Source organism: Heterodontus francisci, chromosome 16, assembly GCF_036365525.1.
Source record: "Heterodontus francisci isolate sHetFra1 chromosome 16, sHetFra1.hap1, whole genome shotgun sequence".
Lineage (NCBI taxonomy): Eukaryota > Metazoa > Chordata > Chondrichthyes > Heterodontiformes > Heterodontidae > Heterodontus > Heterodontus francisci.
The window spans coordinates 64,734,649-64,748,886 of record NC_090386.1 but is presented as its reverse complement, the minus strand read 5'-3'; the positions used below and the strand labels follow the sequence as shown (position 1 = coordinate 64,748,886).

The 14,238-nt window shown below is 41.8% G+C and overlaps 1 protein-coding gene across 3 annotated transcripts in view; it reads right to left on the bottom strand.

Annotated features, from left to right (window-relative positions):
- The window catches only part of znf512b (zinc finger protein 512B), a 166,954-nt gene extending 163,540 nt beyond the window's left edge, over window positions 1-3,414 (bottom strand). For 2 of the 3 annotated variants that reach the window (XM_068048284.1, XM_068048285.1), the window contains exon 1: window positions 3,184-3,413. The gene's annotated coding sequence lies outside the window, so the exon portion shown is untranslated. Of the gene's footprint in view, window positions 1-3,183 lie in introns of all 3 variants that reach the window. The other variant, XM_068048282.1, reaches the window with a different exon arrangement.
- Window positions 3,415-14,238: the final 10,824 nt, after the last annotated feature.

Here is a 14,238-nt window from a genome sequence, read left to right as displayed (position 1 = left end):
GGTGGAGAAGTGGAACTAGAGAAAGTCAGTGCACTCCTCCTGCCTCGGTCGTAACACTCATTCATAAACGTGGTGAATAGTTGAGGCCCAGCACAAATACTTGCACAATGCAACAAGTTACATCTTGCCCATTATCACTACCTTCTGCTTCTTGTTAATCAGCCAGTCTCCTAACCAGGTCATTAATTTTCCCTCAATTCCCTGAGCTTCAACTGTAGCTAACAGTCCTTTATTGAATGCCTGCTGGAAGTCCATATAAATAACACCCACAGACATTCCCCTCTGCACTACTTTAGTCACCTCTTCAAGAAGTGCAATTAATTTCATCAGGAAGTTCTCTGACAGATCCTGGGAACAGAGTGTGTGATTGACAGCTGAAGAATGTATGCATAGATAGGTGGGGAGCTGAAGATGGTTGGTGGGAGTGGCGAGGAGCTAAGAATATTAATTTGGTTGTGGAGGAGCTGAGGATGGTCGGCGGAGGTGAGGAGGTGCTGATGATATGAGCTGGGAGTGGGGAGGAGCTGAGGATATTAAGTGGGGAACGTTGAAGATATTAGGTAAGATGGGGAAATGCTGAGAATATTAGGGGGGAGTGGGGAGACGCTGACAATAGTAGGTCTGGAGGGAGAAGCTGAGGATATTTGGTGGGGTAGGGAGGAGCTGAGGATGTTAGGTGGAGGTGGGGAAGATTTGAGGATTTTAGATGCATAAGTAGATACTGAAAGACAGAGAGAATCTGAACAAAGGGGCCAATGTTTCTGTGAGTTAAAATATATACTAACTTCACCAACTTCTTCAAATAGCAGCAGTACAAAGTAACAAGGGATTTTACTGTGCAATAATGTCATATTTTGTGATACTACTCCAAAACTTCCTGCAGTTGGAGATGGCTGTTTTTATTTATTGTTATTAGTTTTGTTATTTTATTAAACAGATGCTTTGTTTCAAATATTGAAGAAATATATGTCTCTAAAGAAAGACATTTGAAATCTTAAATCAAGTGAAAATGCATTTTAACATAGATAAATGCATGGTGATGCGCTTTGGTCGGATACAGGACATAATTTCAAAGTCTGGAGATGATACTAAACTTAGAAATGCAGTAAAAGTGAGGAGGATAGCATACAAGGCTATGGGCCAAGTGCTGGAAAATGGGTTTAGAACAGTGGCGCAGTGGTTAGCACTGCAGCCTCACAGCTCCAGCAACCCGGGTTCGATTCTGGGTACTACCTGAACAGAGTTTGCAAGTTCTCCCTGTGACTGTGTGGGTTTCTCCTGGGTGCTCTAGTTTCCACCCACAGCCAAAGACTTGCAGGTTGGTAGGTAAATTGGCTATTGTAAATTGCCCCTAGTGTCGATAGGGGATGTGGGATCAGTGTAGGATTAGTATAAATGGGTGGTTGTTGGTCAGCGTGGGCTGAAGGGCCTGTTTCAGTGTTGTATGACTCTATGATAGTAACAGACTTCAGAAGAATATGGACAAACCGATCAAATGGGCAGACACACAGCAGATGCAATTTAATCCACAGAGAAGTGTGAAGTGATTATATTTAGGTTGGAAGAATGAGGAGAGGCTATGTTAACTAAATGGTACAATTTTAAAGGGGGTGTAGGAACGGGGTGGGGGGGGGGAAGAGGGTGGAGGGGTTGTACACAAATCTTTAAAGGTGGAAGAATGAGTTGCGAAGGCAATTTAAAAAATATATAAATTGTTTTATTGATAGAGGAATAGAGTGCAAAAGCAAGGAAATTATGCTGAACCTTTATAAAACTGGTTAGGCCTCAGCTGGAATACTGTGTCCAATTCTGGAAGCCACACTTTAGGAAGGATGTCTAGGCCTTGATGAGAGTGCAGAAGAAATTTACTAAAATGGTACCAAGTATGAGAGACTTCAATTATGTGGCGAGACTGGAGAAGCTGGGGTTGTTCTCCTTTGAGCAGAGAAGCTTAAGATTGAGGTGTTCAAAATTATGAATAGTTTTAACAAGGTAAATAAAGAGAAACTTTCCAGCGACAGATGGCTTGGTAAACAGATGACATAGATTTAAGGTGATTGTCAAAAAAAGAGGTGGTATGAGGAAATCTTTTTTTTTACACAGGAATTTGTTTTGACCTGGAATGCATTGCCTGAGACGATGGTTGCTTTCAAAAGAAAATTGGCTAAATACCTGAAGAAAAAAAGAGGTAAAAGAGCTGAGGAGTGCGATTTATTTGTACCATAGAGCCAGACTGGCATGATGGGCCGAATGGTCTCCTTTTGTGCTATTTCATTCTATATAACAGTGAATATATATGAAGTGGTTTGAGACATTCTAAGGTGATATGCAAGACACCATATGAATGCAAGCTCTGCCTTTCGTTCTTACTTCAACCACACTGTTCTGCCTCCAAGCCTCTTTCACCAAATCTCCACTTATCCCAATGTGTCTGATTGACCAGATTTCCCCTTACACAGCCCGTTTTGCCCTGACGTACAAGTGGTTTCTGGCACACACGCAATCCATAACTGTGCCATTCGGGATTGTCTAACCAGACCAAAACAAAACCAGACCAAAACTTAAATGATTGGCTTTCCCCAACCACCCCACCCACTAAAAAAGCTCATGCAAGTAAAGGCAACTGGAGATGAAGAAAACCTGCCACCCCATGACTCACATTGAATATGGGTGCCCATTCACGCCCCCACTGCGCGCAAGAGGGGGAAGTGCGCGCATATGCGCGCGAACTCCCCCCCCCCCAGCTGGCACGTGCCCCCACTCAACATGGAATCCGGGCGGGCACGCGCGCCAGGAAGCGCGCTCACAGTAAAAGAGAAAACCCAAGAAGTTCCGACATTCTCCCCCGGGCTCGAACCTCTCACCTTCCTTCATTAACATACAAAGCGCGAACTTCCTCCTTCAACTCGCCGACATGCATAATGTAACAATTGGCACTGCTGATACATTGTTTCTCTAGCTCGGGAGCAAGATGAGCTTGCACGGCGCTGTGGCAAAATGGCGACATTTTAAAGAAGCAGCCGAACTAAAGCTCACAGCGAAAAAGAGGCAGAAAAACATTTCGCACCGCCTAAAGTTGCCACTACCGATTGACAATCGCAAGAGTAAAAGCAAAGAAAATGATGGAAAATACGAGGCGGCGCCCAAAGGGACGGGAGACAACCACAGAGTGAGGCGTCTTACCTTAAATTTCTGTTCAGATTATTATCTTCAGGGCCTTACAGTAGACTCTATTCCTGGGTCATGCGCGATTCCACTTGTCCTTTGACAGTTCTACAGTGAGGAGGTAAGTTTCAACTCTCGCGTTACTATTTAATGCTGCACGAATTTCGAGTTCCAGCACAAGCAGCAAATCTGCATTTTCAACGCTGCAAATGTCTGCTTCTTGCTTGCCAAAGCAGATGACGGATTGCATATTTCCATCTCAATATTATTGCATAAACAGGAACCCTAGCTCAAGTAGGAACTATAGAACAGCCACCATCCCCTTCGAAAATGTAACTTCATTTTATGCAGTGCTATTTGTAGCTGTTTTTATATTTTGCTAAATCGGCTGAAACTTTTTTCTAAAACAAAACTGCTTGTCGAACACAGCCCCAAGTATCACTATATTATACTTTTCCCCCTAAAAAATCCTGACATTTACCAACGCCTATATTAACTATTAACAGGCCAATTATTGTACAAAGTAGAAAAATATTTTCATAGCATAAAGTTATATGTAACTTATTGTTTGATGCAGCAGACTTGAGCGGCGACTTTTAAAAATGTTGCTTTGTTCTGAACGAGAAAAATTATGATGAAAGACTTGTCAGTAATTTGAAATTTAAAGTGGCATTAACAGAATTGTATTATATTCTGCACGATGTAAACCACGAAATAATGATCCCGGCCTGATTGACTTTTCACCTTGGTATATACTGGCGTTCTACTTAGAATATAGAACATTTATATTATAATACTGTTGGAAGAAATTAGTATCATAACTAATTCGTGGCTTATTTTGTCAGCTACCTAAAACAGTGTTTCTGCCGAGTTGGAGTGACTGAAACCTCGTTCGCAAAGGTGGACATAACCTGAGGCCAACGATCCAAATATCAGTGGAAAACAACAACTTACATTTATAAAGCGCTTTTAACGTAGTAAAACATCCCAGGTGAAGCCTGAATGAATGTGGGAAAAAATATGTGCGAAGCAATTTTGAAGTATAAGTTGCATAAGACAACAAGCAAGAGGTGAATAAATTAAACGAATATTTCTTAACTTGCAGAAAGGCAATCAGAATAATGAGAAGGAACAGTTGCTATAAAACGAAAACAATATGGTAAAAGGGGCAAAATCCAAGGGCACTAAGCGGACTGTTTGTTGCGCATCACTTGAATGGAGCTCAGGCTGATGAGACGAAAGTTCTTTTCCATCGCCAAATGAATTCGTTGCTCAGAGTACTTTCAAAGCACACAGTTGGATAATATCACTTATTCTGCATGTGTTGGACAAGTGCAAATTGATTCATCACTTGGACACGACTGCAAAGTAACAAGTGTTGACAAACTCCATCTTAACTGAGACTTTTGCGAGCAATTCAAGACTGGAAGATGCGATTTTGCATCACTTGTGCATGTTCGCTGTAGTGTAATTGAAAATTGTATAAAACTGAAGTTTTAAACTTTCAAATGATTAAGGATGGAAACTGGGTAAATAATCAAGTCACTGCTAAACACTAATACATAAGCAAAATACTGCAGATACTAGAAATCTGAAATAAAAACAGAAAATGCTGGAAATATTCTAACAGCATCTGTGGAGAGAGAAATAGTTAACGCTTCAGGTTGATGACCTTTCGTCAGGACTGTGAATGAGTGACATTCATTCATCACCTTAATGGAAACCATCACATAAAGTGAAATAATGAAAACAAGAATGAAGGGAAATCAAAATAAAATAAATGGAAATAAATATATATTGTGTATTTTGATGGGTAATAATCACTACAAAATAATACTGTTATAAATGTGATCAAGTGCCAATAAACTTAACTTTAATAAATAAAATACAGATGAGAAATGTTACAAATAAGTGCCATCTTGCAAAATTGGCATAGCATAACTGAGTCACAGTATATATACAGTAAGCCTGACTTCACCATTGGTCCAATTATCATTCCATTTTCCCTATTAGTCACAAGCATAAGTTATCTGCATATTATTGCTGATTCCCTCTGCATGACAGAATTATCTATTCTCACCTCAAGGTGAAAACGACTGTTCTTAAATTGGCTTCTTTATTGAGTCTCCTTTCTGCTCATCTGAGTCTCACTTTGCTGTCATAGTGAACCGCAAGCAAAAGCTTACTGACTGCTTCTGTCAAACAGTGGGTTTTGTTTGACTTGAGCAGTGCCAGGAGCTCAAAGCCAGGAAGCATAGCAGCTGCTCTCCAACTTGTCTTATCTCCTCCTCACCTGTGTGGTCTGCCAGTCAGTCCAGTTAGGATGGACAACTACAACTACCAGGTGCTGACCAAACCTCCCTTATAGAATAGTAAAGTCAAAGCAACCAATTAAAATTCAATCAACCCTCCCATGCACATCAGGAGTCTGAACTCCAAGCTACTCCAGGCAGCTGGCAGCAAACCAGATGCAAACATCATGTGACTGGTCTGCAAATTGAATATGATAAATCTCAAATTGAGCCACGTTGTAGCTGTTCATTGGCTTCCACTAAGTCAGCGCTTACAATTTTACAGCAAATAAACGAATCATCATTAATGATTTAAAATCAGTATAAGGTACTGATAAGGTATAAGAGCAATGTAGGACAATTTAATTTCTGTCAACTAAATTTGGCTTGAGTACAGACTCTTGTTAATACTATGTGCCCAATCTGTTTTAAAGTCTCCCTCCTACCAATTCCCTAAATCCATTTTAGTTTTATGTGTCCTGTTTAAAGTGTGAATATAGAGTGTCAGAGTAGTGGTGTGAAATTGATACTAGCCTTGCATCTCAAATCTGGGCTTGATAGATAGAACAAAAGTCTTTTGTGTCTGCTGGCTATTCGCATCTTATGTGAAATGAATTGAAATAGTCTTAATTCAGTTCTTATTGGCATTGGCCCGCAATCTTACTTACAAAGTCTGCAGGACTGCTTGTGTGGGACAGAAAAATATCACCTTGTTCCAATGCCGGATGGTCAATCCAGGTTAGGATTTTGGCATATTGTTGTAACAGAATATAGGGAACTTTGTTCTACATCTAACGGTGCTGTAAGTGCCTGATAGTAAGGGCATCCAAAATCAAAAATTTCCATTGCCCAGCAATAATATCCTACACTTTCATGAGCACAAAAAATTCTAAAAAATCATTTAATGATCTTCTAATATGTTTTAGCTTTCTGAAGATATTTTTGATGACACCGTGAAGAATGTTCACATTGGGGCTGTTTGGCAGGGAGAAGGTACTGTCCTGACCATTATGGGAGGAGAGTTTATATCAGTCAAAACATAGGCTATAAAATTCAGCTCTGTGGCAGAAACATATTAATTTTGTCATATGGAACACTATTTGAATGTTTACTGGACATTGCACACAACTTGTTTAAAAGGACCACAGAGCAGTGGCTGAAAACATGACTGCACATTTGCATTCTGAGAGACAGTTGAATAGTGAGATAATGGGAGTACTCCCTGATTCAATTAACCAGATGGGTTTTGTCAATAGTGATGATCAAATGCCATTGAGGGTCATTGTCTGTGTAAGAGCCAGCACTCCACCCCTTCACTGAGTGTATCTAGTAAGCTTTGAAGAATCAACAACCCTCGCAGGCGATGCTGTGTCAAACAAAGAGCTGGTCACATGACTAACCTGCTGGCCAACCTGGGAATTGATTGAATTGTGCATCACAGAAAAAGTTTTGGGACGGACTGCAATTTTAAAGACCAAAGAGAAGTAAGGTCTCTTTTTCTCTCTCTCTCTCTCTCTCCGTCTCTCTCTCTGTGTCTCTCACTCACGCAAAGTTCCAGGGACCCATGGAAGAAACTTATGCCTCAACACAGAAGAGCCCTGCAGCATTCTGGTACCAGTGAAACAAGTTTGAACGTGTGCACTGGGCCCTAATGAGAAGTGCAAAACTTAACTTCAATCAAAGACTTCACAGCAAAACTAAAAAAAACTGAATTCCATCTACTACTTCAAACCCTCACCCTTTAATTCTTTCTCCTCCTCTCTGTCAATTTATCTGTTTATCACATATGCATGCTAACATGGTTGCATCACATATTTTTAGTAGTTTTAACTGAGGTAGAGTGTTAAGGTTAATAAACTTACACCATTCTTGTCTAAACGTAAGAAAGCCTGTCTGATTGATTCCTTTAGAATTAGAGAGCAGTGAGCAAGGACTCACTGAAGTGAAGCTAAAAACACTGTTTTAAAAGTTAAACCCTGTTATGGCCAAACCAGGAAAGGGGCCAGAGGGGAGCCTGAGACCCCTTTCTCACCTGGTCGTAACAAGCTCCTTTTTTTTTTCAAAAAATATACTTTATTCATAAAATTTGTGAAAGTCCATTACAGAACAATTCAAATGTGACATTACATAAAGTGCAATACTGTTCAATTTCTTTCAATACAGTACATGGCATTCTAAGGTGCCTCACTACACTTCTAATCACAGGTCATATTTACAATTTATATTTACATTTCATTTCAAATATTCTCTGGTGCATATGGGCCGAGGGGTTTTACATTGGTTCCAGCTGCTCAGTATACTATGGCAGAAGGGCCAAGCCCAGGGGTCTGTAACCTGCGGCTCTGGATCTTTAACATCTAATTTGCGGCTCTCAACTTTTTACAGTTGGATTGCAAAAACAGGAAAAAAGCCGAAAGAAAATTAAGTCAAGAAAAGTAAGAGTTGTGTTTTTATTGTGTCGATAAGAAGCTGATCGTTATGCTACGCTTTATGGCTCCAAAGATTATTAAACGAAAAACATCATCATTCTCTAAATAAACCTGTTTGAGTGATATAGCTACACCATGGTTATAGATAATGCCTTTGGTTCGAGGAACAGGTTTGGTGGTTGCAACCATTATTGTTTCTAATATAGCTGTGACAATAAATTATTCTGAATGTGTTATTGGAAGCCTGTGCATAACTGAGGCTGCTTTGGGCAGGCCTTGTAGAAATGGCCGACCTCACCACAGCTCTTACTTTGCTTGCAGTCATTTGTCTGGTGCCCTTGCTGCTTGCAATTCCCCCCAAAAGATGGCTTTGCAGTTGGCTGCTACGTCTCCAGCTTTGCCACGCGTGCGACAAACTCTGGGCTGCCCCACGTAGACCAAATAGACTCGACGTCCCCCAATGGCAAAGCTGAACAGAAGGTAGAAGATGGCTCCCTCGGCATCCTCTTTCAATGTCACCTTCACCTGCCACTTGCTGCATCAAATGCTGAACAGGTCATTGACTTTGATGCTGTTTCCAGCCACTTCGAAGTACCTGGTGAGAAACGTTAGCATATCCATGATAGGGATATGGGGTTGTACATACGGATTGTCACAACACAATTCCATTATGATGGCAGAGTAAGCAACGGCTCTGCAGTTAGAATCAACAGTGGCATCTGGTTCCCTTTGTCCTTGAATACCTGCAGGAACTTCAGGTGTCCCACAATGTTTTTGAACGTAACGTCAAAATATCTACTGCTGGGAATTCTTGCAGGCAGAAGATGTCCGAGCCTTGAAACCCAAAGCAGACAAACAGTATCTTCTCAATGAAGAAGATGTGGTCCATCGACACGCCTTCTTCGAGTTCTTCACTGTCATCCTGACAGTGTTACGCAACCCCTGGCTTGGAGCTTGGGTGTTGGTACCAGCCATACTGGAAACAGTGAGTCTTCACAAGTTTCGGTGTTCGGTCTGAGCCAGCATACAAATTCATCAATTTCAGCGAAGCTTGCGTATCGTTGGGCATTAGACTGAGGCCAGCATTGAGAGCCACTCAATAAAGGTGTGAGATGTGGGTGTGAGGCTTGCAGCAGTGCTAAGTGGGTGAGGGCGAGATATGAGTCATGAATGATGGAGATTGTTGGTAGGTGAGTGGTGAGGTGTGTTGCATTGAGCAGTGCGTGAAGTTTGTGGTGCATTTGGTGGGATGAAACATTTGAAGATGCATTCATTAAGCTTTGCTGTAGGGTGATCTTAAGAAGGGACCACCTTAAGAACTGTAAGTGAAGAACATCAGAGGAAGTGGGTCGCTTCACATATGACTTGTTAGTTGTGGGTGGAGCCCAACAGAGTGAGACGTGTGTAGGTGTGCTCGTATACTCCAGTTAAGTTATTAGAATACCCACGTTTTTTTGGATATTACCTGTATTCCTGTGAATCTTACAATGGTTCACATACCAAAGGGTCAATTAATATTATATGGGGGAAACATTTGGGATTTATTTTCTGAAGACTGTCAAATATTGCATCGTGGCAATGTTTGATTCTTTTTTTCTGAAGAACATACCAAGAGTGAACAAAGAATAGCAGGCTGCCGAACTGGACTGGCTGAAAATCCAGCAGGAGAGCAGTTAACAGGAGACTCCACAACACTGCATTGAGCTCGGCACAGACAGGATCCCTGGTGGTGTTGAAACTCTAAGTACAGCAAGCAATCTGTCAGGCGATCTTAGCGTTCACCTATAATAAAAACAGAAAGTACTGGAAATACTAAGCAGGTCTAGCAGCATCTGTGGAGAGAGAAGCAGAGTTAACGTTTCAGGTCAGTGACCTTTCATCAGAACTGGCAAAGGTTAGAAATATAATAGGTTTTAAGCAAATAAAGCGGGAGTGGGGGTAAAGAGAACGAAAGGGAAGGTGTGTGATAGGACACAGGGCCAGAGAGATTAACTGACAAGTAGGTCATGGGGCAAAGGCAAAGAAAGTGTGCTAATGGTGTGGTGTCTTTGACCACCTTGTCAGTTTCTCTCTCCACAGATGCTGCCAGACCTGCTGAGTATTTCCAGCACTTTGTTTTTCTTTCAGATTTCCAGGATCTGCAGTGTTTTGCTTTTATTTTGGAGCCTTCACCTAATCTGGCAGTGGGTCAAAAATATGAAAAACAGTAGCTACAGCCATTACTGTTTTAGTTTTTCTGGGGGTTTTTTTTAGCTTTGGGGCAGGGCCTAAGCCGAAAAGAGTAGGAAGAACTCAATAGTGCCACTCGAGGTCCAGCACAAAGTAAAAGGCTGGCTGTTGCAGCTGCTGGTACTACAAGCTGCAGCTCTCTTTTAAAAAAAAAAGTGCTCTCCATTTAAAAAAAACAGCTGTCACAAAAATGTGCCATGTCAAATTATGATTTTTTAATTCACTGGCTGGAAACCTGAATATTAAACTGGTGGAGATGAACCAATCAACCTTGAAAACTTTGAACTCTGCCTGCTGACCATAAGCACCAATGCATATTCTTTGCTGCAGACTGCCATTTTCAGTGGTTTAATTGATCTATGTTTGATTGTGTTAGTCTGTTCAATGATCGATGTTAACTGTGCTTAATTACTTAAGCCTGAGGGTGAAGCTAGTGAGACGAGAAGTTTCCGGAAGGAACAGACAGAGACCACCTTGAAGGAAATCAACTGCATTGCTGCCTCCCAGAGAACCACCGAATCAGCTGTCCACATCTTCAAACCAGAAGCTGAAGAACCACCAAATCAGCCATCCACATCTTCAAACTGTAAGGCTCAGGACCACCGAATTCAGCCTGAAGCCAGCTGAGTCACCAATCTCCACAGACTGTATACCCTTTTTATTTCTCTGGACTCTAATTCGACCAATCAATCCCTCCTCGCTCTGTAACCTATTTGTGGGTGTGTGTGTGAAAGTTGGGGCATATTTTATTATTTTACTTTGATCGGTTTAAGTACAATAAAACTATCCCCGTTCTTTGTTAAACTCGCGAAAACCTATCCGATTGGCTCTTTTTATGATAACGGCACGTAAATAATTAAAGACTCACTGAATTGGCAAGTATGTCCACTTAAAACTAAAAGAAATAAACTTCCTGTGGTCAAACAAGAAGAGGGAAAAGAGGGGAGCTCTTCCACCCCTCCTCATCTGATGGTAACACAGCTCTCTCAGTTTTAAAAACAATTGAACAGCTGTGTAAACAATGAAAGCTGTAGTCTCTCACTCTTAAAAGGGACAGGCCTGCAAAAAAAAAAAGAATGTCTTAAAAAGGAAACAAAAATAAGTGTGCGTGTGGAAAAGAAAATATGTAAAAAGTCCTATATTTATATTAAAAAAGCAGGATCATTAAGACAATGGCTTTCAGATATCCAGTTATAGGTTGGAAGGTGTCAGATATCTGAACTTAAACTGTTCCGACAGTGAATGGATCCAGACATAAGCGAACCAGAAAAACAAGCTACCAAAAGTAAGATCACACAGAGCAATGAGGGCTTGCAAAGGTTCAATACATCAGGATTGTCAGCTGAGGAGCAGAAGGACCCTAGCAAGTTATGAACATTCCTGGAGCAGCAACTGAAGGTAAAGATCAATTTCGAGTACTTAGGCTTGAGCTTATGATCCGCCGGCAAAGGCAAGATGAGTCCATTGACCAGTTTGTTGCAAGGTGTTGAGACAAAGCTCAATATGTGACTTTGCAGATATTGAACTGTCAGAATGCATTATAGAGCTCGTAATCGCATCAAACCCACTAGAGGCCTTTCAAAAAGACCTGCAAGAAAAGAAGAAAGGGCACACCAGAGATGGACTACTCAATGATGGAAGGAAATTTGAAGCCATCAGGGCTGGGCACCAGCGGTTAGAAGCACTGGGGACGGGTACAACAATTAGTATGGTAACCAAAGCTCAGAAGTCTGCTGAGCCTTGTGGCAAATGTGGCCTGACTCCCCAATTTGCAGTTTTCCAGCATACCAGGACCAGTGTAAAGCTTGTGCCATGCTTAGGCATTGGGCAAGGCAGTGCAGAAAGCTGAGCTCAGATACTGCACGCAGGAATGGTGGCAGATCACATGCAGAGAGAACGTCTACAAGACAGGATGAAAAATGCAACAAAAGGTCTGTCAACACTCAACAAATGCCAAGTAGGTACATCAGGTCAGCAGAGAGATTGTCAGGAGGAATCAAATGAAGAATGCACTCGTGCGACCAGTGAGCAAGCATTTCACATAGTTAATTTGGATCAACATGTCAATGCTGTCACGCAATCTGAAGCATTTGTATGTCCGCAGAAGAATGGCAAGCATAAGCTCAGTGAAAATTGACAAGTGCAAACATTCTACCCATCTGTATGCTGAACGACATGTACCTAAAGAAATGGGAATCTATGATACAACCCGACACAGCTAGGCTGACTGCCTACAATGGTCTCCAATCAATTGCATTGGAACAATAACCTTGCAGTGCAGCTATGGGAGCTCCGAACGGCTACCACAAATGTTTTATATTATAGACACAACTGGACTAGCTGTCACAGGACTTCCAGTGTGCCAAGGTCTATGAATTGTCACAATTCATGAATTCAGTAATGCACCAAAGATGGTAAGAAGTACCCAGGTCGAGTGTATCAGGTTGGTCCATATAAAGAACAACACAAAGGCTGGGATCTGAACATGAAGAGGCGATATGACCAAGAGTCTCTCCTCAGGCTTCAGTTCTTTGCAGCAAGTACCCAGAGGCGAGAGAGATTGCTGGTGAGTGGTGACTGTTCTGAGTTTTCTAAACAAGTTAAGATGATACTGTGGTTAGCATATGCCTGAGAGGGTAGTTGAGGCAGAAACCCTCAACTCATTCAAAAGAAGTCTGGATATGTACCTCAAGTGCCGTAATGTGCAGGGCTATGGACCAAATGCTGAAAGGTGGGATTAAAATGGGTGGAATGTTTTTCAGCTGACACAGAAATGATTGGCCAAGTGGCCTCTTTCTGTGCTGTAAACTTTCCATTCTGTTCTATTCTATTCTATTCTATTCTATTCTATTCTATGATAGCCAAGCAGGACCAGAATTAGATCAATTGTGAGTAGGAAAGAAGATCAGAGTCCTCAATCAAGCGTCAGGAACGTGATATCGTGCAGAGGTTTTTAGGATGAGGTCCAGACAGCCAGAGAGCAATTCTCAGATGGAATCAATGTCAACTAAAAGGGCTGTACAACAACAATTTATGTGACAACCCTGTGGCTTCACTGACACGTTCAAACACAAAGTCTGAAGACAAACATATAGAGGATACGAGCACGGAGGGAGAACGTGCTAACCAGAGTTCTGAGTCACCAGTCTCAGAGGAGTCACCAAGATGAGTTCAGCTCTGGGAAGAGGTTGACGATAAAAAGATCAGGACGAACATTCAAACCTCCTCTACATTTTAGTGCATGTTACATTTGCTTAATAGTAAATAACATTTTGTTTCAATCATGTATAGTTAGTTCAAACTGCAACATCGTTATATATTGTACATATGTATTTTCTTTGGAAAAATGGGGATGTTGTGGGATAACCTTAAGAAGGACAACCTCAAGAGTTGTAAGTGAAGATCATCAGAGGAAGTCATGCCCTGTCACACCTGACCAGTTAGTCGTGGGTGGAGCTCAACAGATTGACGTGTGCAGGTGTGCTCGTGCAGTAACTGTTTGTGTATATATATGTTCCAGTTAAGTTATAATAAAACCCACGTTTTCTTTGGATATCACTTGTAGTCCTACGAATCTTACAGTAGTTCCCATACCAAAGGGACAAGTAATATTACAAGTGCGACCACTTGTATGAAGGCACTGAACTTCTTTCAGCACTGCATCCAGGTCCTTTGGGCATTGACCTGCAAGGCTACCTGCTCTCATTGCCTTCTCAGGGTTAGTCTGGAGGGCCATCTGGCCACCTGAGGATAGAGGGCCTCTCTCCTCCTGCACCAAGGCCTCCTTTGTTGCATCACAGAACCTTGGAACCTACTCTCTGTCATGTTGTGCCATTCCTGTGTCTTTCCCAGGTCCAAGTCATTTCTGCAAAGAATTCCAGCATCTGCTGGAGCCAAAATGTACCTCCCCTTTAAGAGGTGCAAGCTTGGCTTAAGGAGCACAGGCTAGCCTCAACTCATGCTAGTCTGTCAAGATTTTGCAACCCATACTTGGGTGTGGTCATTCAACAGCATGCTTAGCGCCAGCTGCATGCCACAATCATGTAAGTGAGCAGACAGCACTGAGTTTGCATGCTGTTGGCATCATAATGAATGGGCACGGGTTAATCATATGAATGGTTCAT